This window comes from Balaenoptera borealis, assembly GCF_965194805.1.
Source record: "Balaenoptera borealis genome assembly, chromosome: 14".
Classification (NCBI taxonomy): Eukaryota; Metazoa; Chordata; class Mammalia; order Artiodactyla; family Balaenopteridae; genus Balaenoptera; species Balaenoptera borealis.
In genome coordinates this window covers 14,286,916-14,313,874 of record NC_138875.1, presented here as the reverse complement: position 1 = coordinate 14,313,874, position 26,959 = coordinate 14,286,916, and the positions used below count along the sequence as shown (strand labels likewise).

The 26,959-nt window shown below is 37.4% G+C and overlaps 1 pseudogene across 1 annotated transcript; it reads left to right on the top strand.

Moving 5' to 3' along the window:
• Positions 1-335: 335 nt before the first annotated feature.
• Positions 336-2,023, top strand: LOC309610306 (ras-related protein Rab-2A pseudogene; annotated as a pseudogene). The gene has a single exon. The product of its transcript is annotated as a ras-related protein Rab-2A pseudogene (transcript).
• The last annotated feature ends 24,936 nt before the right edge of the window (positions 2,024-26,959 follow it).

Genomic DNA, 26,959 nt, shown 5'->3' with positions numbered 1-26,959 from the left:
TAAATAATTCTACTCAGTAATGATTTATTGAGTGTTTACTATGTTCCAGGTGTCTTGCTAGATACCAAGGGTACATTCATTTCTTCAACAAACATTTATGGAGCATCTACTATGTTTGAGGTGGTTTGCTGAAGACTGCTGGTTCCTGGTGTATAGGACAGGAATGGTTCCCGCCATTATGGGGCTTACATTCTAGCAGAGGAGACAAACATTTTAGAGCACACACAACAAAATATATACTTAAATAGTGAAAATGCCTATGAAGGAGATATTGTGGTTTCTACGGGAGTTAATAATTTGAGAACTAACCTCATTAGGGCAGGAGAATTTTCTTTTGAAAAATTAACATTTGATTGTTCAGCCGGGCTCCGCTGGGCGCTGTCTTTCTTGGCTCAGACGGTGTCGGTTTGTCCCGCTTCCTCTCGGCCCCTCACTCCCGGCGGCTGACGACGTCGGCGGCGGCTGCGGAGGGCGGGGCCTGGCGTTTCGAGGCCGAGCGGCGCCGGGGTGAGGGGCGCGGAGGAGGAAGAGGAGGAGCCCGAGCAGGAGGAGGAGCCGTGCGCCCTGGCACCGAGCGGCCGCGGCCATGGCGTACGCCTATCTCTTCAAGTACGTTATCATTGGCGACACAGGTGTTGGTAAATCATGCTTATTGCTACAGTTTACAGACAAGAGGTTTCAGCCAGTACATGACCTTACTATTGGTGTAGAGTTCGGTGCTCGAATGATAACCATTGATGGGAAACAGATAAAACTTCAGATTTGGGATACAGCAGGGCAAGGGTCCTTTCGTTCCATCACAAGGTCATATTACAGAGGTGCAGCAGGGGCTTTACTAGTGTATGATATTACAAGAAGAGACGCATTCAACCACTTGACAACCTGGTTAGAAGATGCCCGCCAGCATTCCAATTCCAACATGGTCATTATGCTTATTGGAAATAAAAGTGATTTAGAATCTAGAAGAGAAGTAAAAAGAGAAGAAGGTGAAGCTTTTGCACGAGAACATGGACTTATCTTCATGGAAACTTTGGCTAAGACTGCTTCTAATGTAGAAGAGGCATTTATTAATACAGCAAAAGAAATTTATGAAAAAATCCAAGAAGGAGTCTTTGACATTAATAATGAGGCAAATGGCATTAAAATTGGCCCTCAGCACGCTGCTACTAACGCCACGCACGCAGGCAGTCAGGGAGGACAGCAGGCCGGTGGGGGCTGCTGTTGAGTATGCTTTTACTGTCTCGCTGCCCAGAAGGGGCTCCTCACCTACCCTTTCACCCTCTCCTCCTGCTCAGCTGAGACATGAAACTCTTCCAAATGGCTTTATGTCACAGAAGAAGACTTTAATCCTTCAGATTCTTGTATAACTTTGAATAAATGGTTAATATGTTCACTTAAAAACACAGATTTTGGAGATTGTATTCATATCTATTTGCATTTGATTTCTAGGTCAATTGATGTGATTATTTTTGTTAAATGTTGTCTTGTGCCCTTACCTACGAACTGAATTGTATTGAACACTACAAAGTCATCTTGAGTATTTTAAATCGGTTTGTGTAGTTAGGTTTCCCCACACCTGTGGTTACCTAATGATTAATATTATAGAACTGTCCTCAAAAGTTTGTCAATTTTCAAGGCTATAAGGAAAACCGAAGGACTCTTTTAATTCTGTATTTATCATTTACTTTCTGTATATATAGTTTAATAACCTGCTTGGGTGTAATTTGCCAAGCTTGAATTCTTTAATGCATTTGCATAAATTCTATACTGTTTAGAGCTTAAAGCTACAGAAGCATTGTTAGGAATTGCTTGGACACTGAATTTTAAACTTTTTGACATTGTTATCAAGCATGTTCATCTTTTTCTTGTCACTAGTCCGAGAGAAATATGCTTAATGTACATTCTAAAGGCTATGTATGTGTTAACCTGTTTTAATGCCAAAAGTTTGCTGTTTGTCCACAGTTTCTTTAAGACCTCTTCAGAAAAGGATTTGTTTGCCTTAATGCATACTGTTGGGTAAAAACACAGTATAATGAGTGAGGTGGGCGGAAGAAAGAACTCCCTCTGCCTGAGCAGCTCCAGGAGGAATGAGTGTCCACATTTAGACGGCACATTATGAGGACTTTAATCTTTCCTTGAACACAATAATGTTTTCTTTTTCTTTTATTCACATGATTTCTAAATATATTTTTCACGTAGGACAGTTTTTCAACCTTGAAAAAAAAAAAAAAGAAAAATTTACATTTGATCTGAACTTTAAAGAATGAGGAGAAAACAGCAGGGCAAAGAGGAGAGGAAAGTAATTTCTAGCAAATTCCACAGTATGGACAAAAGCATGAGGTAAGGGGGAGCAAGTGTGTTTGAGAAACTAAAAGAAAAATCAGTGTGGCTGGAGTAAGAGAGGGCAAGAAGGGAACCGCAGGGATGAGGTGAAGAGATGAACCGGAAGCAGACTGTGTAAGACAATGAGAAGATGCTGTGGGGATTTAAGTAGACAAGTAATATGACCAGAAATAGTGGTGAAGATGCAACTAAGGCTCTGCCCTCAAAAAGCCAACATTCTAGTAGGGGAAATAGGTATTTTCAAATGTAATTGGGGGAAGTATAAATTGGCATAACATTTTTGTTGGGCAGTTGGGTAATATCTCTAAATCTAAAATACATTTGCATACAGCAGCCCTTCATATTTCATAGAAATTCTTGCATATGTATAATGATGTTAATGTTATCAAAAATGAGAATAAGTCTAAATGTCTATCAAAAGGATATCAAATTATACAACATAATATAACCATAAAATGAAATACAATGCAGCCATTATAAAAGAATAAGCTGAATCTGAAATATATTACCCTATAAAGATGTTTTTAAAATGGCAAAGTTTGGGGTTATAGTTATATCTCAATTTTTTTAAACATACAAATAAACAGTCGACCCTTGAACAACACGGGTTTGAACTGTGCAGGTCCACTTATATATGGATTTCTTTTTCAATAGTGTATACTACAGTACACAATCTATGGTTGGTTGAATCTATGGATGCAGAACTGGGAAAACTGAAGAACCCAGTTACTTATGGAGGAACTGCAGATACGGAGGGCTATGTAAGTTACATGCAGATTTTCAACTGCGTGGAGCACCCGCACCCCTAACAAACTCCCACCTGCTGCCGCCACTGAACAGTGGTCCAATGCATATATATCTGGGGGAGTTTGTACTTTCCTATTTTTGCTAGATTTCATTATAATTACTATTCACTAAAATGTAATATTTATCAGTAAAGATACTCAAATACATAATAGATACATAAGAGATATCTTTAAGGGGGTATGCATTTTTATAATAAAATAAGAGAAAAAGATCATTTTCAAAGCATAGGCAATGAGACAAATGGACAGACAAAAAGTTACATGCTTGTTATTTTTGGTTAGCACATTTCTCCTCCATTAAAAATGAGGGCTAAAAATAAAAAAAATAAAAAAAATAAATAAATGAGGGCTTCCCTGGTGGCGCAGTGGTTGAGAATCTGCCTGCCAGTGCAGGGTACACGGGTTCGAGCCCTGGTCTGGGAAGATCCCACATGACGTGGAGCAACTGGGCCTGTGAGCCACAACTGCTGGGCCTGCGTGTCTGGAGCCTGTGCTCCGCAACGAGAGAGGCCGTGATGGTGGGAGGCCCGTGCACCGCGATGAAGAGTGGCCCCCGCTTGCCGCAGCTGGAGAAAGCCCTCGCACAGAAAAGCTAAGACCTAGCACAGCCAATAAATTAATTAATTAATTAAAAAAAAAAAGTATTAATGATATTTAAAAAAAAGAAACACACATTTAAAAAAAAAAGAATGCCAGCCAGTGGACAATGGGTAACCAACTCAAGTTTACACGGGTAAAGAACAAATTCCAACTTTTTACATAATTTGTTATTATTTAATTAGTGTTTGTTTATTAGCAATATAGTATGAAACATTTGCAAGTGATGTTTCTGTTTGTTTTAGACCCTCTAAGCCTTAGGACAATGATTGGTTCTTTGCAAGCATACAATAAACGATTGTTGAATCGTAAGATTCTAATAAAAGCTGACTTCTGATCCTTTAAACTCGGGAAATCAGCCTAGAAAAGTGAAAAATGCCGGAGGCCATATGAGAAAAAGGCAATCCCGTGTCCAAGAATCCCAATTTGCCATCTAAAGAGGCAAACTGACTGCTAACAAAAATGATCATAGCTGCAACTCAATCTGATCTCTGAAACTGCATTTCTCCAGACATCACAGAAGACTTCCTTTAGCATAATATCACAGCTGACTAAGATCTCATCAAGGACCTCTAATGCCCATTAGAATCATTTAAAATGCTCTCAGCTGAAGCCAGCAAAGCATCATTTAATTATGCAGGATTTCTGATTGCTTATCATCAACCCTGTCCTCGTTCAACTCTTCACCCCTTCTGTGTCTCCTCGATGGAGAGTCCCCATCAATCTGAACAGCAGCTTTTGTGAAGGAAGATGTGAGCGGGCAAAAGAGGGGAAAAGATCAGTTAGACTCTGAAAAGAAGAATTAGACAGAGAGCGGGTCTTTTCTCTGAAATTTCTATAACATTGCCTTATTCACCAACTTTATCTAACAGTCAACCATTTTACAAATTTTAAATCTCACTTCTTAACTGATAACAAACGTTAATAAATTTCACGTGAATCATACATAAAATAGTTCTATGTTTTGGGATCAAAAGGTAATGTACCATAAATTATCGATTAAACAGGATTTAGAGACACGTTGAAAAACAATTTCATAGTCTTGTTTGCATAGACTAGAATGAGAAGTTATTTTGCCCAGTTTTCCTAGGAAATATGTCTTATGTTTTGACATTTAAAGACAGCAACTTCATTGTAGAACAAAAACATAACATTCTTTGGGGATAACCTTGAATTATGAGCCTTAAGACTTCTCTAATAATGCCAAAGAAAAGCTATTAAGTCAATACGTATCCACTCTGGTTTTAGTATTTCAGGTTCTATGAGGATTCCAAATTCCAACAGCCTCAGCATACTGAGATTAAATAACTCAGAAAGACAAAAATATTGATATATATATTCAAGTTATTCCTTTAAACAACAACCCACCAAAAGAAAATTGTTCTTTAGACTGAAAGAGAAGCAAAAGATGCATATAAATCCTCATTTTCATTTTTCTATTTCTGTGATATGGTATACATTTCCTCCCTATAAAACAATTGAGGATAACTATGGACGAGCCAATTCAGATAACTTTTCAAGGAAACACATTAACTCTGTTTTTAGTACAGTTCCATAGGAAGTCATTGACAATTGATACTTGACAACCTGAAAGCATTTCCTGATTTGGAGCAGGTGTGGGTTTCAACAGGCATGCTCCACAGACGAAACAACAAAGCCCTCCTTGATGTGATTACACTTATTATTCTGTGATTGCTGCTTCCTGATCAGGGATACATTCAGTCATAAAAAAGTACAGTAGAATTACCCATGGATTATGTATGAAATTGTTGGGGGAAGGGGAAGAGCACAAGAGAAGGCTCTCAAATATTTTCAGTTGATTGGGGTGAATGACAGCTCCAGGTGGAATTCTGTACAGCAGAGGATCATGATTAATACATTGTGTTTATTTAAAAGAAAATGGGGACATGGAGTATAGCAGAGTATTTCTGAAGATATTGTTTGAGAGAAGGATAAACTGGTATAAAATATGAGGCCCTCATTATTTGAATATGCATCATTTAAAGGATGAGAGGCTGAGAGAGAAGACTGCAGTAAGGGTGGTACTCAATTTTGCTGTGAACTTAAAATTGCTCTAAAAACTAAAGTCTATTTTTGAAAAGTATTAAGGTGATATAAAAAAGTCAAATTATAAAACAAGATGTACCATCTGACCCCACTGTAAATACACACACATACACACATGATAAAGAAAAGGGAATTATAGACATCAAAATATAGAGGCGATAGGATTAGGAATAAATATTATTTTCTTCTTTTTCTATTTTTCTAGAACACTTTCATTAATTTTTTAATAGGAAATGTATCAAATAAAAGTGCATTGTCCCAAAACTCTATAATAAATGCTCGCACCTTTATTGACTCCTTAGAGCTGTGAAATGTGGAATATATGGGCTTTCTTTCCCTCTTTTCCCTGATTCTTGCTCCCCACTGCTCCTTTAGTATTATGAACAACGAATATTGCAAGCATTTAAACGTTTATAGAGCCACCTAATACTTTGTTGTTTCCAGAACCCAAAAGAAATAGAGAAATTTCTAGAATTATGGGGAGGTGGTAAGAAGTAGCAAGTCACTAAGTAAGGGGCAGTTTAGTTCATTCTTTTTCATTTTAGTCATGCAGCATTACCTGAAACAGCAATTTACTTTTGCTTGAGCCCATTAGATGAATGTCCTCAATTTACAGGTGATGTCACACAGTGACTTGGAGAACTATGTTGTTAGCCACAGGCCTGTAACAAACAGTGGGTCTGCATTATTCTCCTCCTCTTCAACCAGTGGCATATTTATAACACCTTATTTTTGCAAATGGCTGCTCCCTTTCTCATTTACGAGCATAACACAAGCCAATATATATTATAGTCCTTTGAGGGCAACACACTAGGTATTTGTCCTTGAAGTTCCTCTATCTCTTTGGCAAATACAGAGAGATTTGACACAACTACTGTAGTTTGTTATCTAGAGCACTGAGGATTTTTATTTTTGTTTCATTTTTATTTTTATTTCAATTTTTGATTTTGTACTAAACAGTGTCGAATTATCTGAATCTACAGCTGCATTTTTTCATATAGATTACCTTCTCCTCATATTCAGAGCTTCTCAATTGCCCACCACAGGAATGGCCAACCAGTAAATCTAGATCAAACTACTAATTCCTTCCTCAAAGTCTTGAGATTTCTGCCATAGTCTCTATCCCACTACCACCGATGGAAGTCCACATTCACCTTCTTGGTATTCAAATTTTTTTCTCCCTCCACAGTTCTTTTCCACCCAAATATCCCACTGCTCCACAATTAATTTCTGCTTTTGAACAGCCAGACTATATACTATGTCTTCAGTATGACATCCATATTCCATCCTATGCCTTTACTCATGGACAGGTCTCGTCCTGAAAGTCCCTTGGCCATCTTTGCAGAATGTTGAGTACGGCACTCCTATGGACATGGCAGGAAGCTGAGCCTTAATCCCAACTCCCCATTAATACGTCTCACTTTCTCTCCCAAAACACAACACATTGCTGAGGTCAAAGACAACGATTAGGCTAGAGGCATCCTGGTAATTGAATTTTCACACTTTGAGAAATGCATGAAAATGAGCAACACTAATACAAGATCTTTGGGGGAAAAAGAGAACAGGGAATTCTAGATCAGAAACCACTCTTCTTTCCCTGACATGTGTAACTTTGCATATTTAAACCCCCTAAATTGACCTTACAGACTAAACGCATGCCACATTTTTCTTTTCAAGAAAAAATTGTAGACCGAGAGATATTTTGTGGTATAGTTCAAGAGATATTTAATAGGAATATACAATGATCTATTAGGAATAATTGATTCACAGCCAGGGGACAATATTCAGACCTCTACTTTAAAGGAGGAATCCACTAAATAAGGACAGTGAATGTGCATTATTCTTCATCAATTGAAAGAGCAATTAAATAATGTCCAATTAAGTATTTTGGGGGCTTTCTGCTGGGATATCAGTTGAATAAGACTTTGCAATGGAGTCTACCCAACTGGGGAACCTACAAGAAGTTAGTGGCTGTAGTATCAGAGGAGTAGAGCCATTTCAGGTACTTATATTTAAGTATGACTAAATGGATTATATAACTAAGGGTTTCTCTAAAAAGTACTGGCAAAGAGCTACCTTTGACCTCTGAAATGAACTGTAGGTGTACATGCACATACACATACACCACAAAAATATACAGAGGTATTTATAATTAAGATGCAGGTTTGGTGTTAGCTGATAATCTTTCCTAACCTGGTATTTGCAATGCCCATAGTAAGGTGGAGCTAGGGTAAATTTCAGTCCATTTTTTCCCCTATTCTATACTATGACTACACATACACTATGACTACATACATACATACATACTGATCACTTACTATATGCCAGGCACTATTCGAAGCTTGGAATATTCTACATCTTTCTACTCATTTAATTCTCACATCAATTCTCCATTTTATAATAAGGAAACTGAGACATTTACTCTACATCATTCTCAGTAACCCAGAAGATCTTAGATGTTCTTTGGTGCCCACAGAAAGTTCACGGGGTCTCTCTCAGGCCTACTAGACAAGACACCATGCTTGTGGGCAAAAATTCTGACCAGGATTTACTGCAACCTCTGGCTTCATCTGGGAAAAGTCCATACCAATCTATCTAGTCCACCCCACTCACCCTCCATCAACATGACATATATTAATTACTCAATAAATGTGTGCTGAACAAAGAAATTAGCCAAATATATGTTAATACAGGGCAGAATTAAAATTTCTGAATGCAAATTCAGTTTTCTGTGGTTTCCAGACCACAGAAAACTGAAAAGGGTAATACTAAGGTAAGGTAATGACTAAGGTCATCACTGAGAAAGCAAGTGCTTTAGAAGCACACCCATCCCTCATTTTTTCCCAGCATCATCTCACTGTTCTTTCCACGGGCAGACTTACGTAGAAACACTGGGAGGGGGTTCGCAGGGAGGAGTGGTTGTCAAGCAATTTTCATCGTGGACAGTTCAATCTCAAATGATTTATGACGTTTTAGTTGTTTATTGTACACAATTGCTTTATTTGAAGGAAGTTTCAGTCCAGGTGGATTTATTAGAGCCCTCGTTAGATTAGTTTGCTGGCAAGAAGTGGCTTAATTTCACGGAGAAATGCCTTTGATTGTACCCCACCCCAGAAGTCCTATCCAGTATATAAAAGTTGAGGGGCAAACCACTTAGGACTCACATATGAATGCTGATCTTTCCTGCTGTTAACAAATAAGCAAAATGAAGACAATTAGTGATTACATAGGTAATTATGCAATCTATTTTAAGATTAGAGAGTAATCCTCCGAGAACACAGGGAGTGGTCAAATTACACCTGAACATACCCTCTAAATCACTTCACAAAGAAAGCTGTTTTGTACTAACTTTTTTGTGTCCCTCAAGAAAACGGTGAGCCTTCACCCATTTCCAATTTTTCCATGATCATAGTTTCATACTAATACTTACTCCTCACCATATGAATACAGAATTTGAGAACTGGCAAATTTATACACAAAGAAATGGTTCGATGACATCCTCTACAATACCCAGCTCAATAACAGCCGAGTGAGAGCAGAAATCCACCCTCTCCTCGCATATTATTTTCTCTATGAATAAGGTCATCCCAATTAATATAGCAATGCTGAGATAGAAGAAGGTCAGTTAAATGAAAGCAAGTACACCTTGAGGGTGTTATCAATGATTATATTATTCTAATTAAAATAGATCCTTTTGTTTATCTGGTCTCGTCATACTTTTTTTCTAAATCATTGCATTGTTCACAGCTCATTAATCAGTATCAATGTATTATTATCTAATAATAATGGAAGCAAATCTAACCGTTTTAATTTTCAAGGATCAGACTAATCCAACACTCACCGTTTCTGTAATTTCTTCACCGATACTAAGAAGAGTAGTCGTGAATGTTTTATGATTATAATCCAGTTTAATTCAATTGATTCCTTAAACTAATTATGTGACAATGTTTACTGTTATTCAGTATGTCACTACACAGCTTTGCATAAGCAAATAAAAACTACAATGTTGGCAGAAAATCCTTCAGATGTCACTTTTTTAATAAAATAAAAGGTATGAATAAGCCGATAACTTAAGAGTACTGCAAACATTGGAACTAGACTTTACTTCCTCTAGGGAAAAAATAGAGAAGTTATATATGTCAGTATACAGTTAAGTAGCAAAATTTACTATTATCAAATACTAATACTACATGTGCAACCTGGTAACAGTACAATTCTTAAAATCTGGAAAGGCAAAAGAAAAGGTTGTTCATATCCTAGGCAGATATATCCTATCTTTCAAAGAAAAATAAAATAAAATAAGCACACCACTTTCTATAACAAAACTATAAGTAAACATACCCATATTCTCTGTCCAAATGGTATTCTGGGGGACTAGAATGAAAACATGAGTAGTGCCAATATATACGGAATGTTTCACTCGATGTCTGTGCATCCAAGTGGCATAGCAAAATGATAAAACACGTTAGAAAACAACAGGGAAATGTATCTCAAGAACTATAACATAGCTGCTGTTTTAAGACAATGATCTCACTTCTGGGAAATTTATATTAAGAAGGTAATTATACAAAGAAAGCTACATAAAGATGCCAATTGCAATGCTATCTACAATTTTGAAAGAAATCAAAATGTTCTACAGTAGATAAACAGTTCAATCAATTCTGGCATAGCAGCTCACTTGATGTAATATTATTTATATATTATAATTACAATTATAAAATCTCTGTGAAAACAGAAAACTTTAACAATCAATATTAATTGAAAAATGCAAAATACATAATAGGATTATAGTGATGTTAATTTTTTTTTAATCTGGAAAAATTGTGAGAAGGAGTCTACATAAACAGTACATTTGATTATGCAGCAAGAGTAATGAGGACTTCACTTATTCACAAAACAATCCTATACTTCAGTAATTTTCTATATTATCAAAAAGTAAAGAGAAATAGTTGGAGTATAAATTCCAAAGTAAGGATAAATTAATTCAAAACAAGAATTTCATAATTTAGATAAGCAAAAGGTATAGCAAATACTAGTGATTTGCTTTTAGGCTCAGTTGAATCAGATAACCTAGAAGTGTCTTGGGAGCTATTTGTATAAATAGAAAAATGGGAAGATAGCCTTCTGCATATGCTCTCCTGTTAAAAAGACTGCTCAGGGCATCACTATGTACTTTGAAAATAATAGGTAGTACTACTGAACTTGGAACTGCATCTTTCGCTATGAAACATGTTAAATTGCCAGCACTTTCTTGAAGTGTGGCGCTGGATATTTGATGTATCATTATCTTTCACACAATTTACCCTAAACTCATCTCTTAATCTCCTTATACTTGCTTTATCAAATGTGACTGTAAGACATCCTTCCATTTCTTGGCAAATGCCAAGTATGAATGGTTACTAATACTGTAGCAAAAACCTAAAGGCCACTGTGAACTTACAGTTACCAAAAAATGATGTATCTAATGTAAAATGTTAGCACTTTCTGGTTGTCCCTCTAATACTGAAGTGATAATTACACCACTGGGCAGTTTTCTGAGGCATCTGTTCACCTCAAGAGTAGATAAACTGGAAGACTGAAGGTTAGAAATTTCATCCTGTTGGTAGAATTGGGTTACGACTTAGGAAAAGTGCCAGAGTACATGACAGAATGCTTTGCATAGATACTCTTCTCTGCATGATTGGCCACTAAATTAAAAATTACTGAAAAATTAATGTTGCTTAAAAACACACATATAAAAGAATACAAGAAGAAAGTTCCAGTTGAAAAATGAAACCCACATAAATTGTAAACAGCAAATATATAGCTCATTTGTAATTGACAGTGTGTGTCAAATTTCACAATGTTAACTGATGGATTTCCTTTCCTCTGTAGGTTTAATCGTGCCCCTTTGTAGTCCCTACTTAATCAGTTATAGGAAATATTAAATCTTCCTGAGCTTTCCTTAGCATAGGCAGCAACAAGATTGAACACTAGTATAAACCATGTGCCAACATTTTGAGTCTGTAGTGTGGTTAAGATTTCACATCAATGAAGTCTTTTTGGCTCTTCACTAAAACTTTCACAATTCTCATCTGGAAATTTTAGAAAGGAACAGCATGCTGAAGATAACACATGAGTCATAATTACCTTTTGAATTAACTTTGTATTTTGGAATTATTTTAAATTTACAGAAAAGTCGCAAAGATAGTACAGAGAGCTACCATACACCCTTCACCCAATTTCTTCTATTGTTACATCTTACCATAATATATTTGTCGAAACTGAGAAACTAACATCAGTACATCACTATTAACTAAACTCCAGGCTTTGTTTGGATTTCACCAGTTCTTCCAATAATGCTGTTCTTCCGTTCCAGGAACTGATGCAGCATACCACGTTGCATTTACTATAATTACTTTTGGTAAGAAAAAAGCGGTGCATGTAAATTATTTAATTTTAAAGTAACATTCTCACATCACCAATTTCCCTGCTTCATTTTGCCTCTTTCCAACTGAACTTGTAGTAAACTCACACTATAAAATTTCAATGGCAAAATTAAAAATATAACATTCAATTACACATAGATCTTGTGTGTGTAGCCCATGTGCACTGCCTAGAACACCAGGGACAATTTTATTACTGGTTTTTTTATGTCTCTGAATCAAAACTGCGAAGTTCCTGCCTGCAGGACTAGCTGGCTTGGCCTGTTACCTCCTTCATGAGCAACTCCACCCCCTGCATTTCCCCCCAAACACACTCCCAGCTTAGATCTAGTCCAATGCAGAAAAGAACTGGTTGGATTTTCATAGTCAAGAGACAGAGCACTGATGTCTAATCAACCTTCTTTTGCTGTAGTTCACACTGCCTTCCACATGGCTGATAAATGTGGGCTGCCTGAGGCTGATAGCTGCTACAAGGCCATATTGTGAGGTGACTTACTGCCCAGTCAGGCCTTGATTACCTTTAACAGAAAACTAGCTCAGCCGCTGAGCTCCAAATGTTCAAGCATGCTTCCTCCTGATTCCCAGGTCACCATTCCCTTATTCTTAGATCTTTCAGTTTAAATATCACATGGCCATTTTCTCAAGGCAGCAGCCACTGAAAAGGCGCTGTCCTAGGATGATTCTGAATTCAGACTCCTAGGACCTAGAGTTTCTGTCTCTTTCTGCCACTGATTCATCTTTCCCTACCCCAGGAGTAGGACTTGGTGGGGGGGGGGGTTTCTTTCTTTATCAACACTCAAAACAGAAAAGTACTGACCCCATCTACTCTGCTCTCTCAGTTGGAGCTTAATGCTTTCTATGAGCCCCATATATTCAAAACACAAAATCTTGTTTGAGGTTTTCCTGATGGAGGGGGCTTGAATGCTGCTTCATTTGGGGCCCATAACAACCTGTTTACTCGGTCCTTTACCTAAGCCTGGACGTGGGGAACAGAGACCAAGGAATGACTGCCTAATCTCACTACTTCACCACTATCTCTATTCCTAAAGCAGAAATAAAAAGGAATTTTTTCAACACAACAAAATCATACATTTATTACAATTTAAAGGGAAACCACAAGATTTAACAAGGTCTATGTTCTCAAAGAAAACTGAAAATGTAAGTATTTTGTTATTTTCTTAAGTTTTTAAAAAGTTACTTTAACGTAATTTCTATCCATTGTGAAAATTTTGGAAAACATAGAAAAATGCAAAAAAAAAAGGAAATCACTCTGTCAGGAACATCCAATGGTAACTATTATTATATATGATTAGATAGGTTTCTAATTAATAAATTCAATGACAAAATAAGAATCATGATATATTTACTATTTTTGTAGTTGGCATTTTAATAGCTTTATTAAAATATAATTTACATACCATATAATTCACCCATTTAAAGTGTACAATTCAGTAGTTTTTAGTATATTTACTGAGTTTTGTAACTCTCCCTATAATCAAATATTAGAACATTTTCATCATCTCAGAAGAAGCCCTATGCAAATGAACTGTTGTTCCTCTCTTCCCCTGCCAACATGCTATCCCCTAACGAGCTTCCTCCTTAGCACTGAGGGCTGGCTGGGTGGCAGAAGGGAGCCCGGTCCTCTTGGCCATGCCTGATTAGAATAGATTTCCACAACACAGAGGTGAGGCAGTGGTGGGGGGATGAGTGATATCAGTGGTCTACCCCTCCTGGGATTGAACATGGACCTGGATGCGAGTTGTAGGGAGAGAGAGTCTCCATCTTCTTGGCCACACGTTCCAGAGCAGAGCTGCCGTAACATGGAGTGGAGGGAAGGGGAGGAAGAATAAGAGCAGGGCCTTGCTCAAATGCAATGGACTCTTACTGTTCTTACAGAGATTTAGTTCGTTTTCTTGAATAAATCTGCCTCCATTTGCCGCATGTCCTTACGACATTTTCCAGAGACCTTAAATTGTTTTTGTTCTTTTGTTGTTGTTGTTTAATTATTTTCACGTTAATTGTGTCCACTGAAATCTTTACACAGTCATTCTGGCAGTCTGCGAATACATTAAGTTTATAGTCCAAAACTGCAATTTGTTTTTCCTCTTTGACAAAATAGTTATATGAGAAAGAACTGTATGCTTTGTTTTGTTTTTTAACTTCCAAATGATTGGAGTTTTATTGTTTTATCTTTTAATTTCTCATATTTCAATTAATACTCAGTTTTATTTTATTGTGATTTAAAATAATGTGGCTTTTAAAAAATTAATTTTAGGTCTTTTTTGCCATCTAGTAAATGATTATATTTGCTGTTTTTGGAGGGGGTTGGGGGGAGGGAGAAGAATGAAATGAGAAACAAGTTGTCCAAGAAAGAAGAAAAGAATATCCAAATTGGAAGATACTCACTGAAAAATTGGTCCATGCTGATAGCAAGTTTCATCACAAACTAAATTTAAGGAAATTTCAACAAAGGCTTGCTTTGCTAACAAATTCTAACCAAGAAGCAGGCCATCTATGAATGACACAGCATCAATTTTGTAGCAAATTTATGATGTATTAAATAGTGAAAGATGATTTTCTTTCTAGCCTTCATTATTATAACACAGAAGCACAAAACCATGCAAGAGGATGAGAAGGGAAAAGCCAAGCACTGACATGTAGCTTTTTGTATCAGCTGAATTATTACAGTCGTTGATATAAATGTGTTTACGCAGTCATATACTATTATTGTTTTGTAATCTACCAAAGGATATTACTGTGCAATATGAACTGGGATTAAACTATCCATTATAACAAGGAAGACATTTATATACTATACTATGAAATGATAAAGAGATAGAGCAAGGTAATTACAGTGGTGTTAATAAGCATATTATTATGTAAACACAGCTTCAAAGAAGAAAAAAGGAAAGAAGGAATCATCTCCCAAAGCACTCAAAAATTATTTATCCCTTTTTAATTTTATGGGTTATGAAACTATATGACCTTTCTTGGGTTTAGAATTATTTTGCCCTTCAGAAGAGCATGGTAGTAGAGACTGGCAGTATTTACCTCTGTGTATCCAAAGACCAGTGTCCCATGTTATTGTTAAAGATGAAAAAACATTTGAAGCAGAAGCTTCATTGGCCAAATTGCCAAGAGAATAATTTCTTTTGAGAGCAGGGAGGAGGGTAACCTGTTAAATGACAGAGTACTCCTGGGTGTGAAAGGGGGAGGTTCAAGATGATCTTTTGTTGCTCATCAAAGATATAGCTGAAGAAAAATGAATGTCATTTTTGTTTCATAGATCTCAAATGAGAACAATGTAAGTTGAAGGAATTTCTAAATCCATAGAGTGAATATTTCAAAATAAAAATTGTAAATAGAATTGGTATTGTCAAAACCAGGCAGAATAACATAGAAGTTAAGAGCCTAGGCTCAGGGAATCCAACTATCTGAGTTAGTATCCTGCCTTTATCCCATCACAGCGTGCTAAGGACAAACAATTCACCCTTCTATACTTTAGTTTTGTCACCTGTAAAATGGGGATATTAATAGGTTTGTTCTAAGGGTTAAATAAACCTATTCATGTAAATTTATTTGAACAATTCTAGCAAAACGTTAAGTACTCAATGAATCATAGTTGTCAATATCATCATCATCATCACTACAATACTTCATCAACTACCATCATCATCACTACCATACTTCATCAACTACCACTAAGATTGCTCCTTAATTAATCAATCTAATTTTTAAAACAAAAAGTTTAAAACATGAAGCAAATATCCCCTAATAGAGCTACACCTAGGGAAAGAGTTTCAAGACTCAGAGCAGAACAAATATTATATCTGTCCAGAATTCCCTCAGAGTAATCACCTTGGAATCCATAACTCAATCTAAACTTAAATACCTTGGCTTACAAAATGCCAATTATAAATGAAAATTAAATCTCTTAAAATTAAACAGTCTGTGGTCTTTTTGACCTCCCTCAGAGGGCATCAAAAGCAAAGGAGGAAATAGGGAGAGCCCTCATTTCTTGGTTGAGGTTTTAGTCCTTGAGAATGAAAAACAACAATAACTAAGGCCCTAAAATATATTTTAAAATATTATCATGCAATATTCTAGATTTGCCTACAGCAATATACACAAACAAACAAGTATATAAAAGTCCTGTAGGGATAAGTTTACCTTTCCTTAAAAGGAAAGAGTATACATCCCACATGATTTTCTACTTTCCACCAATGCCTGTTCTGTCAAGTGTCACATGCCATCCTTCATCATCTTCCAATCCACTTAGAGAAAACATGGTGATAAATTGAAAGTAAGTCACAAGTCATATGAGTATTACATGTTCCAGGATTCCTACAGAACTCTGTGACTTGGTCTTTTTGTCCTGGCATTATCAGTCTTGCTTCTGAGGGATCGATGTGAAGACCAATTGGATCTCTGTTAAATCCCTCTCAAGAACTTCAGAGTCCAAAGAGGCTGGATGGGAATCCAGGTTTAGGGTATTCCCTCAGCTAGGGTCACCTGAGCTGAGCTGATTCTGCCATATCTTTTAGGTTCTGGACCTGCACAAGTCTGAAGAATCTTATCTTCCCTTCATCTTATTATTAGCACTCCCTAGACTAAACTTTCATAACTGGATATAAAAATTGAAGCTACAACTGAGACATCAACATGCAATAGATATGGATGTTCAAGGCCATATCACCAAAAATAGAAGGTAAAGGAAATTTTTGCAAGCTTTTTTTTTTTACTTTTTTATTTGGGGGAGATAGCTGTTGCCTGATTTTTGAGGTCCTATCACCCCCTTTGGGGAAAGCTTTGACAGGGTTCTACATCCTCATCTCAGACCTACAGTTGGGAACCTTCAAAGAAACAACTTGGAGAGTTGTCCATTTGTCCCCTGCAGTTACGGGGATAGTGGAGTGGCGCCAAGTTGCAGCGAGGAATCTAGCATAAGGTAGAGATGTGGAGCTAGGGCGTTCGGCTGCAGTTGCAGAAGCTGCAGGCAAGGGGTGAGCATGTGTTTTCCGTCGCCCACATGTGGGACACGCAGGAGAGGAAGAGTGAGCATTCTGGTCACCAAAGAACCCTGGAAACAAGAAGCTGGAGATGGGCTGAGGGCTGAGGTAAGGACGTGCAAACGAACCCCCTGAAATGGAGCTGCATCAAAGGAGGCTGAGAACAATGCAGTTGGAGGGTCCCAGGAGGGAACTGCTGAAGAAAGTTCCCCACCAGAGGAAGAGGCCAGTCTTAATGTCTTAGGACCAAAGAGTGAGAAGCCAGATTGCCAAGGAATTGCTTCTCCAAAGACTTTCCCACTTTTTTCCCATCCTTCCCTTCCCATTTCCCAGTCCCAGAGGGAATGGAACCTCAAGAAGCCAGCTTGGGGAGGCAATGATGAGAAATATAGAAGCCAATAATAGTCACCTTTCCCACGACAAGCTTCCAACCTGAAACAGACCCCAGCTGAGAGAAGATTTTGATGCTATATCAACTTCGGAATTTTGAAAGAGATTAAGGAATTCACATTCTAATTACATAATTGAGACTATGTTTATGACTTAATACTGACCAATACCTCTCTGTTATCTGTAACTAACAAGAAAAGTCAACAGTCTGTAGGAGCTTTCAATAAGGGACCAGAGAAGAGGACCCCCACTTAATACATATTAAAGGGGTAATTAGAGACAAAAATAAAGTTGCATTTTGATTAAGTCATATTTGTCCAACAACTTGTTCTACCAAGGTCAATGTGCTACTGTTATTTTTTGCAGATAGTGGAGTTATGGGCAGGGCTGAAGCTCCCAACTCCCTCCACTCCCTCACTCCCATTTCTCTTTGGCTCTTGAGTTGTACCCACTAACTCCATCTTGATTTTCAGAGCACAGTTTGAATGTTAGTCTTCTGCATAGCTCCACTGATCCTCTCTCTTTCATGTTATACATATGCCTTCTAGGCATATGTCAAGTCAACTGACATTAATAGGTCTATAAGTTCCAAATATCTATGCCTTTCTCCTAAGTGTAGAAATCTATCCAACTGCATATTGCTTATCTTCATCTGGATAAACCATCGGCATCTGAGACTCATTATCTCCTCTTGAATTCCTTATTATAATTTGTGTCACATAGGTTCCTGTGAGTCATCCTAGAATGTAGAATATACCTTTTCCCTGAACTCTTCCTACCCAATCCAGTCTAGCAGTAAATCTTATAAATTTTCTTTTCTAGATGTTTATGAAATCTACTATTTCTTTTCCAGGTCCATATCCACAGTTTATATTAGGTAATAACCATTCTTTCACAAACTTAAAATACCTCCAATATACCTTCTGTCTGGCTGCCAGGATGATATGTCTAAAATAATCTCTTATTTATATGAAATTCCCTACAAGCTCCAGTTACAAAGAACTGTTTTAAGTTCTTATAACAGTATTTCTCCATTTTTAATGTGTGCATTGGAATTACCTAGCATCTGGTTACAATGGCAGATTTCCAAGTTGGCTCCTAGTAGTTTCGGAAGTCTGACATGATGTCTGAAACTTTGCATGTTTAACATGTCACAGGTGATCCTGATACAACTATCTAAAACAATGTTTTAGATGCATATGAGTGTGTGTGTGTGTGTGTGTGTGTGTGTGTGTGTGTGTGTGGGTGTAACACATCCATACTCTTTATTATGTTGCTCTCCTGCATTCCTAAATGCCTTTCCTGTGTCTAACCTTAAGACTCAAAGGTCATTTGCTTCCCGAAGATGATACTAATTCCTTCTCAATCTGCCCTAGATGAATCTACCATCAGAATACGTTGCACATCTTTTCATTATGGCATTTATCCCTTGTATTATATTATTTATTTACATACTACTTCCAGCTAGACTCTGCACTTTTTGGAGACAGTAACTCTACTTTATTCATCTAAATGTCTCTAGGACCCAGCACAGTAAATGGTATATGAGACACTAAAAACTGTTTATTCAATGAACAAATTAGCAAATGACTTTTTCCTTCTTAAGGTCTTTGAGAGGTTCAGGACAAGGAAATTTACCTTCAGTACTGTTTCTTCTAACTGAATATTCTCTTTTAGCATTTTCCCATTCTCTAATTCTCTTGGTCATCATGTTAGAATAAAGTATGAAGGTGGGAACATTGCCTGTGTGTCAGGAGACCATGGCAAACTCTTGAGATATGAGGAGGCCCTAATAAAATCAATCACACAGGAAAGAAAGAGAATATTAAATTGAGGATGCATTTGTAACATCTAGCTCACTCACATAGAAATAAACTCTAATAAGGTAACAGGCATGAAGCATGCTTTATTTCTTTGTCCATTCTGTGTACACCTGGAGCACAATATCTATTTTTAAGCACATTTGTATTCATCCTCAGAATTTTATATGAATGAGAGAATGAGCTGAGAATGCCTGAAATAAGAATTATGGAGTAAATCTAAGCATCAATTATATAGAAGAATGACTACAGTATATAGTTCCAACATCTATCTACAATTCTTACTGAAGAGCAGATTAATGACAGGAAGTAGGCATGCTCAAGAAATTATCATTTCTGTTTACTGTGTTCTGAATTGCTCTTACTTTTAGTCCTACTGATTCTTCTCTGGTCCTTCACATACTTTCTTATTTCACATGGTTTTGTGCAGGGACAATTGCTTCCTTATGTCAAGCTCTTTATTACAGAAAATCCTTATTCTCTTTGCAATTGCCTGAAGTTAAGATTTTTGGTGCATGATTTTCACTAATTGTATTTTAAAGAGTTTGTCTACTATGCTGGCTAAGTACCTGCCACCATGTACTTTTAGCTCAGTCAGGATGTCTTTTTCCATTTGCTCTGCCCTGGAACTCAACTTCTTATCTATGTGCTTCTTGTCATAAACTTTTTCATTCTAACCCACGCAATAGAGACAAGAAGTCACTTTCTTTTGTCAGGAAACTTAAATTCCAGATTTATCAGAAACATGGACACCACGATGGTTCTTGTAAAAGTCTATTAAATGAGAATGTCATGCCCATTAGATATGCAAACTACATCAGGCCAAGCAGATCTACTAATTTGATGTTTGCCTTTTGAGATTAACTGGTTGACTTAATTGGTCTGACACCATAATTTGAAAGCTGTTAACCAGTAAAAGGAATGTATATATAATTCACTATAAAACAGGGCACCAGCAACAGAATTTTGGGGACACTACATGACCAGAGCTACCCCTCTTAGAACTCAAATTGGGCAGGGATGTATAGGCAAGTTGAAAAATGAGAACACCCTAGAGGTCAGAAGACCAGTTTTAAAGATCTGTAGCCAGAAAGGGTGGTGATCCTATGGTATCTGGGGAGGTGGAATTTGCCAGGCCTGTGAACCTCTGCCTTCTGACACTCCTTGGATAGCACAATTTACAGTGGCGTGTTGAGATCCCATAGTAGTCATAATGGTTATGACTTACAGAATTCAGAAAGCCTAACCAAGCACAGCCTTCATTTTCTTTCTTGCCATGCTTCCATGATCTCATTTTAGGCTCTTCTTTAGAAGACCACACTTACAATAATTCCAAGTCAGCAGGTAATCCACATGTAAAATAAAACTTCTAAATCTGAGATCTGATTTGATTTCTTTTCTAAAAGGGCAAAAAGGAAAACTCCACAGTCCTGTCAGTCCTCTGTTAATGAGCACTGAATTCACACCTCATTTAGATGTGTCAGTGAGAGGCAGAGCTATATTAAAGGTCTGAACAGGAACAATAATTATGAAGGCTCAATGCCAATTCCTTTTCATCTTTAACTGCTGCTTACAGTTAGTACACAACAAATACTAAAAGGTCATCAGAACTCATTTTATAATGAGTGCATATTTATATTTCCAAACTTTTTCCTTTGTAACAAAGGTAGTGACAATGGGCTGAAAAGAACTGGATTTGGCCATGGGGAACAGAACTAGCCCTGGATAGAAAGAAAGTGAAAGCCCCAATGCAGGCCATACAGTACAGCCTACTGTCTGAAAATCCCTTTAGATCCCTACAAGAGGCAGTTTACATATCATTTAGAGAAAATGCTCTTAATATCAGGAATCGGGAGATAATGTTTATCTCTCACTTCAGCGATGTGTTTCTAGCTATGGAAAATTGAAAAAGGACTTATCCTCTCAGAGTCTTGGTTTTCTCATTCATAAAGTGGGAAAACAATATCTAGTAATCTTTGCCATAGGATTTACCTCCTAGGGTTATTATGTTGATTACATGAATTAACTCATATTAAAGTGTTTTAAAGAGTTAGGCACTGCACTAAAGGATAACGTGTTATCCTTATTATTTAACCCTTCTCATTTTCACTGTCTTTCTCATAAAAAAAGATTTTTATCTTATCATTCCTTCTTTGGTAGAGAAGAGGACTTGGGCTGATTCATCCATGCCCCTCTTGTGATGAACGAAAAATAGTTGTGAAATCATTAACGTGGACAGAGTTACTAGTAACTAGTCACTAATACTGAGTTATTAGTACAGTTACTAACCACAAAAACAGGAAAGTTGCACTGCTATAACCACATCACTGAAATTAATGAATAGATGTATAGCTTTTGGCTATTCTGCCATCAGAATAGTCTTCTCTGAACTGAGTCCATCCTCTTCCAACCATTTACCATTTCTCATCTGGGCTACAGCTTCATCCTTGTGCTTGACATGGCATTCCCCAGCCAGCATCCAGAGGGGTGTTTTCAAAACCGACATAGTTGTGTCTCGCTCCACTCACAATCCTCCAGTAAAGCTCTTAGAAGCCCCAGATCATCATCCCTTGTCTCACCTCATTTCCTTCAGTGCTCCTCCCTTTTTCACTTGGCATCGTGCCCCGTGACCCTGCTTTTCTTCAATGTGCTAAGCAAGCCTCAACATAAGGGCCTTTGCTCTTACTGTTCCTTCTTCCTGAAATCCTCTTTCCTGATCTCAATGCAAGAGTCAGCCCCTCAGAGATGATGGTTATAATTGTGTCTAAAGTAGTGCTTGCCGCCTGCTGCTCCCCATCAATTCCCTGTGTATTCCCTTCACAGAAATTATCAAAATCAGCAAGTGTTGTATATATTTATGTATTTCCTTTCTCTCACACTGGAAAGTAAGTCTCCTGAGGGCAGGCACCTTGCCCATATTATTCACTACGGCCTAGGATCATGACCCACATGTAACAGACATGTTGTAACTATTTGTTGAAAGAGTTCTAAAACAAGAAGTGGAAAATTGTTTTTAACATTTTAACATGTATATCGGTGTTAATGGGAAAATACTTACTCCCTATAAAAGGAAGATTTGAGGAAAGATTAAGAGAGCTAAGTATTATGAGGTTATATTTCTGTGTTTTATATATAGATGTCTATATAAAATAAATATAACTGAGTGAAATAAAAAAATTGTTAAGTTAAATGATTCCTAATTTGGATTTGGAATAAGATTCTAAATCATACAACTACAGCCACCAGTACTGTTACAACTATGTAGAAAGAGCACTAGTAACAGTTCTGGCATGTATAAATGTTAGCTATTACTCCATCATCATCATCATCATCACCATTAGTAGTACTTCTACTCCTACAAGTAAATATTTACCAAATACTTAATACGCAGGAGGCATTCATTACAAGTTTTACAGAAAAATCCTAGGAGGTAGGTGTTTTATGGAAAGAATGCAGGTGACTTTCTTTGGTCAGTAAGTGACAGCACCTGGACTCAGGTCGGGCTGATATTAAAGACAATCCTCTTAACCATGCTGAGAAATTCTCTGTGTGTAGAAAAGCACCAGTGTTATGCTGTGGAACTGTCTTTGATCCTCTCCTAACGTAAAATGGAGACCGGGTTTTGACTCTCTGCACATGTATACAACGTAGTGAATTATACATATAAGTTCTCTCAGCATCTGTGAATAATGATGCCTGGAAGTGGTCCCTTTAGGTAAAGAAATGGGCAGACCACAAATAAAATCATGCCCCATGCTTCCAAAGGAAAGTTTTAGTTCCCTAAATATAATGTTTCTAGGTTAAAAATAAGTTTTCATTTCACCTTGACAACAAAAATAGTATTGAATGAAAAATGCCTCCCAACAATGTTCTTACTATAATTACTTTATTTTAGGCAGGAATTGTATGTTTCCCCTGATACAGATGTGTATTTACTTACTTTGTAGTGTAAATCTTAAGAAAACATAAAATTCTGGCTTCAAAGAAAGGTGGTAAGATTTCCCAAATGGCCCCTAAACTTCCCTTGTGGCTTTACTTGGTCCTGGATACTTTTGGATTTTCTACTTCTCCTTTCTCTATTAACATGCACATTTGGCTTCCTCCTAATAAAAAGATCCTAAGCCTTTGAAAGGCAAGTATCTTCGGCATAACAAGGACTTGCGGTACATTTCAGTTACAGAGCTGTGTCACCATTGATATATTCTCACAGCCACTGGATTCACCATTGAAGTAGATCCTGATGCAATTGCAATATTACGTAAGAGTTTTACAGAACCTAGATTTTTAAAAACTTGTTTCACTGAAGTATAACAAACACATGGAGACATGCACACATCATAAATGTACCGCTTGATGGATATTTCATACGGTGAACATATCTCTGTAAAATTAGCATCCGGATCAAGAAACAGAACTTTATCTGTACCCCCAGATGCCATCCTTCTGCACCCCTACAGTATTCTCTGACCCTTAAGAGTAACCACTTTTCTAATTTCTAACATCTTGGATTAGTTTTCCCTTGCTTTTGAACTTCATGTGTAATACGTATTCTTTTGTGTTAAGCTCTCACTATTGTGAGTGTGTGAGATTAATCCACACATTGCTGCATATAGCTGCAGTTCAGAATCATAGATTCTTAAAAGCTTAAACTCTAACAATGAAAAATGAGGATTCTGGGTTTCCCTGGTGGCGCAGTGGTTGAGAATCTGCCTGCCAATGCAGGGGACACGGGTTCGAGCCCTGGTCTGGGAAGATCCCACATGCCGCAGAGCAACTGGGCCCGTGAGCCACAGCTACTGAGCCTGCGCGTCTGGAGCTTGTGCTCCGCAACAAGAGAGGCTGCGATAGTGAGAGGCCCGCGCACCGCGATGAGGAGTGGCCCCCGCTTGCCGCAACTAGAGAAAGCCCTCACACAGAAACGAAGACCCAACACAGCCAAAAATAAAAATAAATAAATAAATAAAAATAAAATTAAAAAAAAAAAAATTAGGATTCTACAGATGACTCACTTCATTGTCATAAACTCAGTTGGTTATTCTTAGTCAAGAAAAATCTATACCATTTTCCCCTTCCATTATAGATTAGTAACTTCTCCTTGCTGACCTAAAACCTGAGTATTTTTTTCAATGTATGCTAGTATTTTTGACATTGTGTCCCCTCAAAATTCATATTTTGAAATCCTAACCCCCAATGTGTTAGTATTAGGAGGTGGCCTTTTGGAGGTGATTAGATCATGTGGGTGGAGCCCTCATGAATGAGATTAGTGCCCTCATAAAAGAAATTCTAGAGCCCCTTGCCCCTTCCACCACGTGAGAATGCATCATGTAGGTGGCCCTCTGCAAACCAGGAAGCGAGCCCTCATCAGAACCTGACCAGGCTGGAACCCTCATCTCAAACTTCCAGCCTCTAGAACTGTGAAAAATAAATTTCTGTTGTTTATTAGCCACCCAGTCTCTAGCATTCTGTTAGAGCAGCCCAAACTGGCTAAGACAATGGTAAAATATGTATTGGGGTCTATATTCTTATCTTTTGCTCTTCTAGCAAACAGGTGACAAGAAAAATCATAGCCCAAATCCTGGCATTTACTAGAGATGTCGTTTATGTTTCTCTATATTCAAAGGTTGCTAAAAATGGAAATGTGTGCAATTTTCCCTTAAATGTCAAAAATCTTCATGCCACAGATGAAAATATTGTATTTTCTCTGTGCCTTATTGTAAATCATTTGCTGATGTGTAAATCTAAAGTCCTTTGAGGCTATCAGAAATGTACATGATGTCCCTCAGTGACCCATTTCTACATATGCATCTCTGAGCTGAAATGTCCCAGGGATCAGGGCAAGAGAAACACACTCAACTAGAGAATGTTGTAGTGATTTCACAGCTGCAGATGCTCAAGAGCACAGATTATTCCAGCTAAGGCTGGCATTAACCTAATCTCAAAATCCTTGCTTTGGTTCAGCTTATTTACAAAAGCATCACAATTCCAAGATCTGCTTTTAGCCAATTTGCCCCACTTAGTGAAAAACCATGTCCCCTTTTGGGGACATGGTTCCACCTGAAATTCAGAATTCATGCTTGTCTAAAGACCATCATTTTGGAACGTTCTAAGCTTATCTGCAGCTTTGCAAATATATGCAGAGGATTTGGGCAACTCTTTCAACTAGGTATAAGAGGTATTTTGGAAATAAATATAGAAGCCTTCACAAATGATCCCTGTCCCTTGATACAGACAAGTGAAAAATGATTGTTCTTTGAAGTTAAGTGATATTTTGATGTAGATTTTCACTCTGACTTGTAAGAAACAGACAGACCTCGCAATACAAAAGAGGTTGCATTTACATACTGCTTCCAGCAAATTCTTGAGAATGAAAAATCACCACAAGAATACAAAACATGCAGACCACAGACTTATCATAAGCACTGCAATCAAATTGACTGTTCAGCAATCCATACAGAAGTAGAATATGCATAATGCGTCTCAGAGAAAGATCTTTGGTCATGCTTCCAAATGGGCAAATGAACCAAACTGCTTGACATTTTCCATACAGATTCACTTCAATGTCTTTTCCAAAGCTTCTTTCTCTGGCTAGATTTTTTTATATCCCCTTCTGTAGGAGTACTTATCCTACTCATAATTTAAGGATGACCTCATATTCCACACACTCCCTCTGAGTCTTACCAAATGATCACATTATTTAACAAGTTTTTCAACAGGTATAACAATAACGGCTATGGTCTGAATGTTTTTGATCCCTTAAAATTAATACGTTGAAATCCTAATGCCCAATGTGATGGTATAAAGAGGTGGGGGCCTTTGGGAAGTGCATGAGGGTAGAACCTCCATGAATGGGATTAGTGCTCTTATTAAAAAGACCTCACAGAGTACCCTCATACCTTCTGCCAGGTGAGGATACAAGTAGTCTGAAACCCAGAAGAGAGTCCTCACCCGACCATGCTGACATCCTGATCTCAGACTCCCAGCCTCTAGAACTATGAGAAATAGATTTCTGTTGTTTATAAGCTACCCAGTCGGTAGAATTTTGTTACAGCAGCCCAAACAGACTAGGACAATAACTAAAACAACAGCACTAACAATAGAGTTTCCTTTTTTTTTTTTTTTAATGTCTAAGAATTTTACATTTTGTCTACAGCAATCCTCATAATCCCCTAAAACAAGAGTTTAGAATCCTCACGTTATGGGAAAGGAGAATGAAGCCATAAAAGGTTAAATAACTTGACTTAGGTTACACAGCTAATGTACAGCAGAATATAGGTCTGCCTGACTCCAAAACCCATGTTCCCTTTAGGGTGCTGCATTGACTTTACTTAGCTAATTTCTGAATAGAGATGCAAAGTCCCAAGCTTTTCCTGGGTAAGACCCTTCTTAACTTAGAAACACTGAGTAGATTTGCTCCTTTAATCTTATTAAACCTGTTTCTTCTTTTAAAAATGAAATATTGCAAACTGTAAACACTACTACTGCGCTAACAAATAGTTTAACAT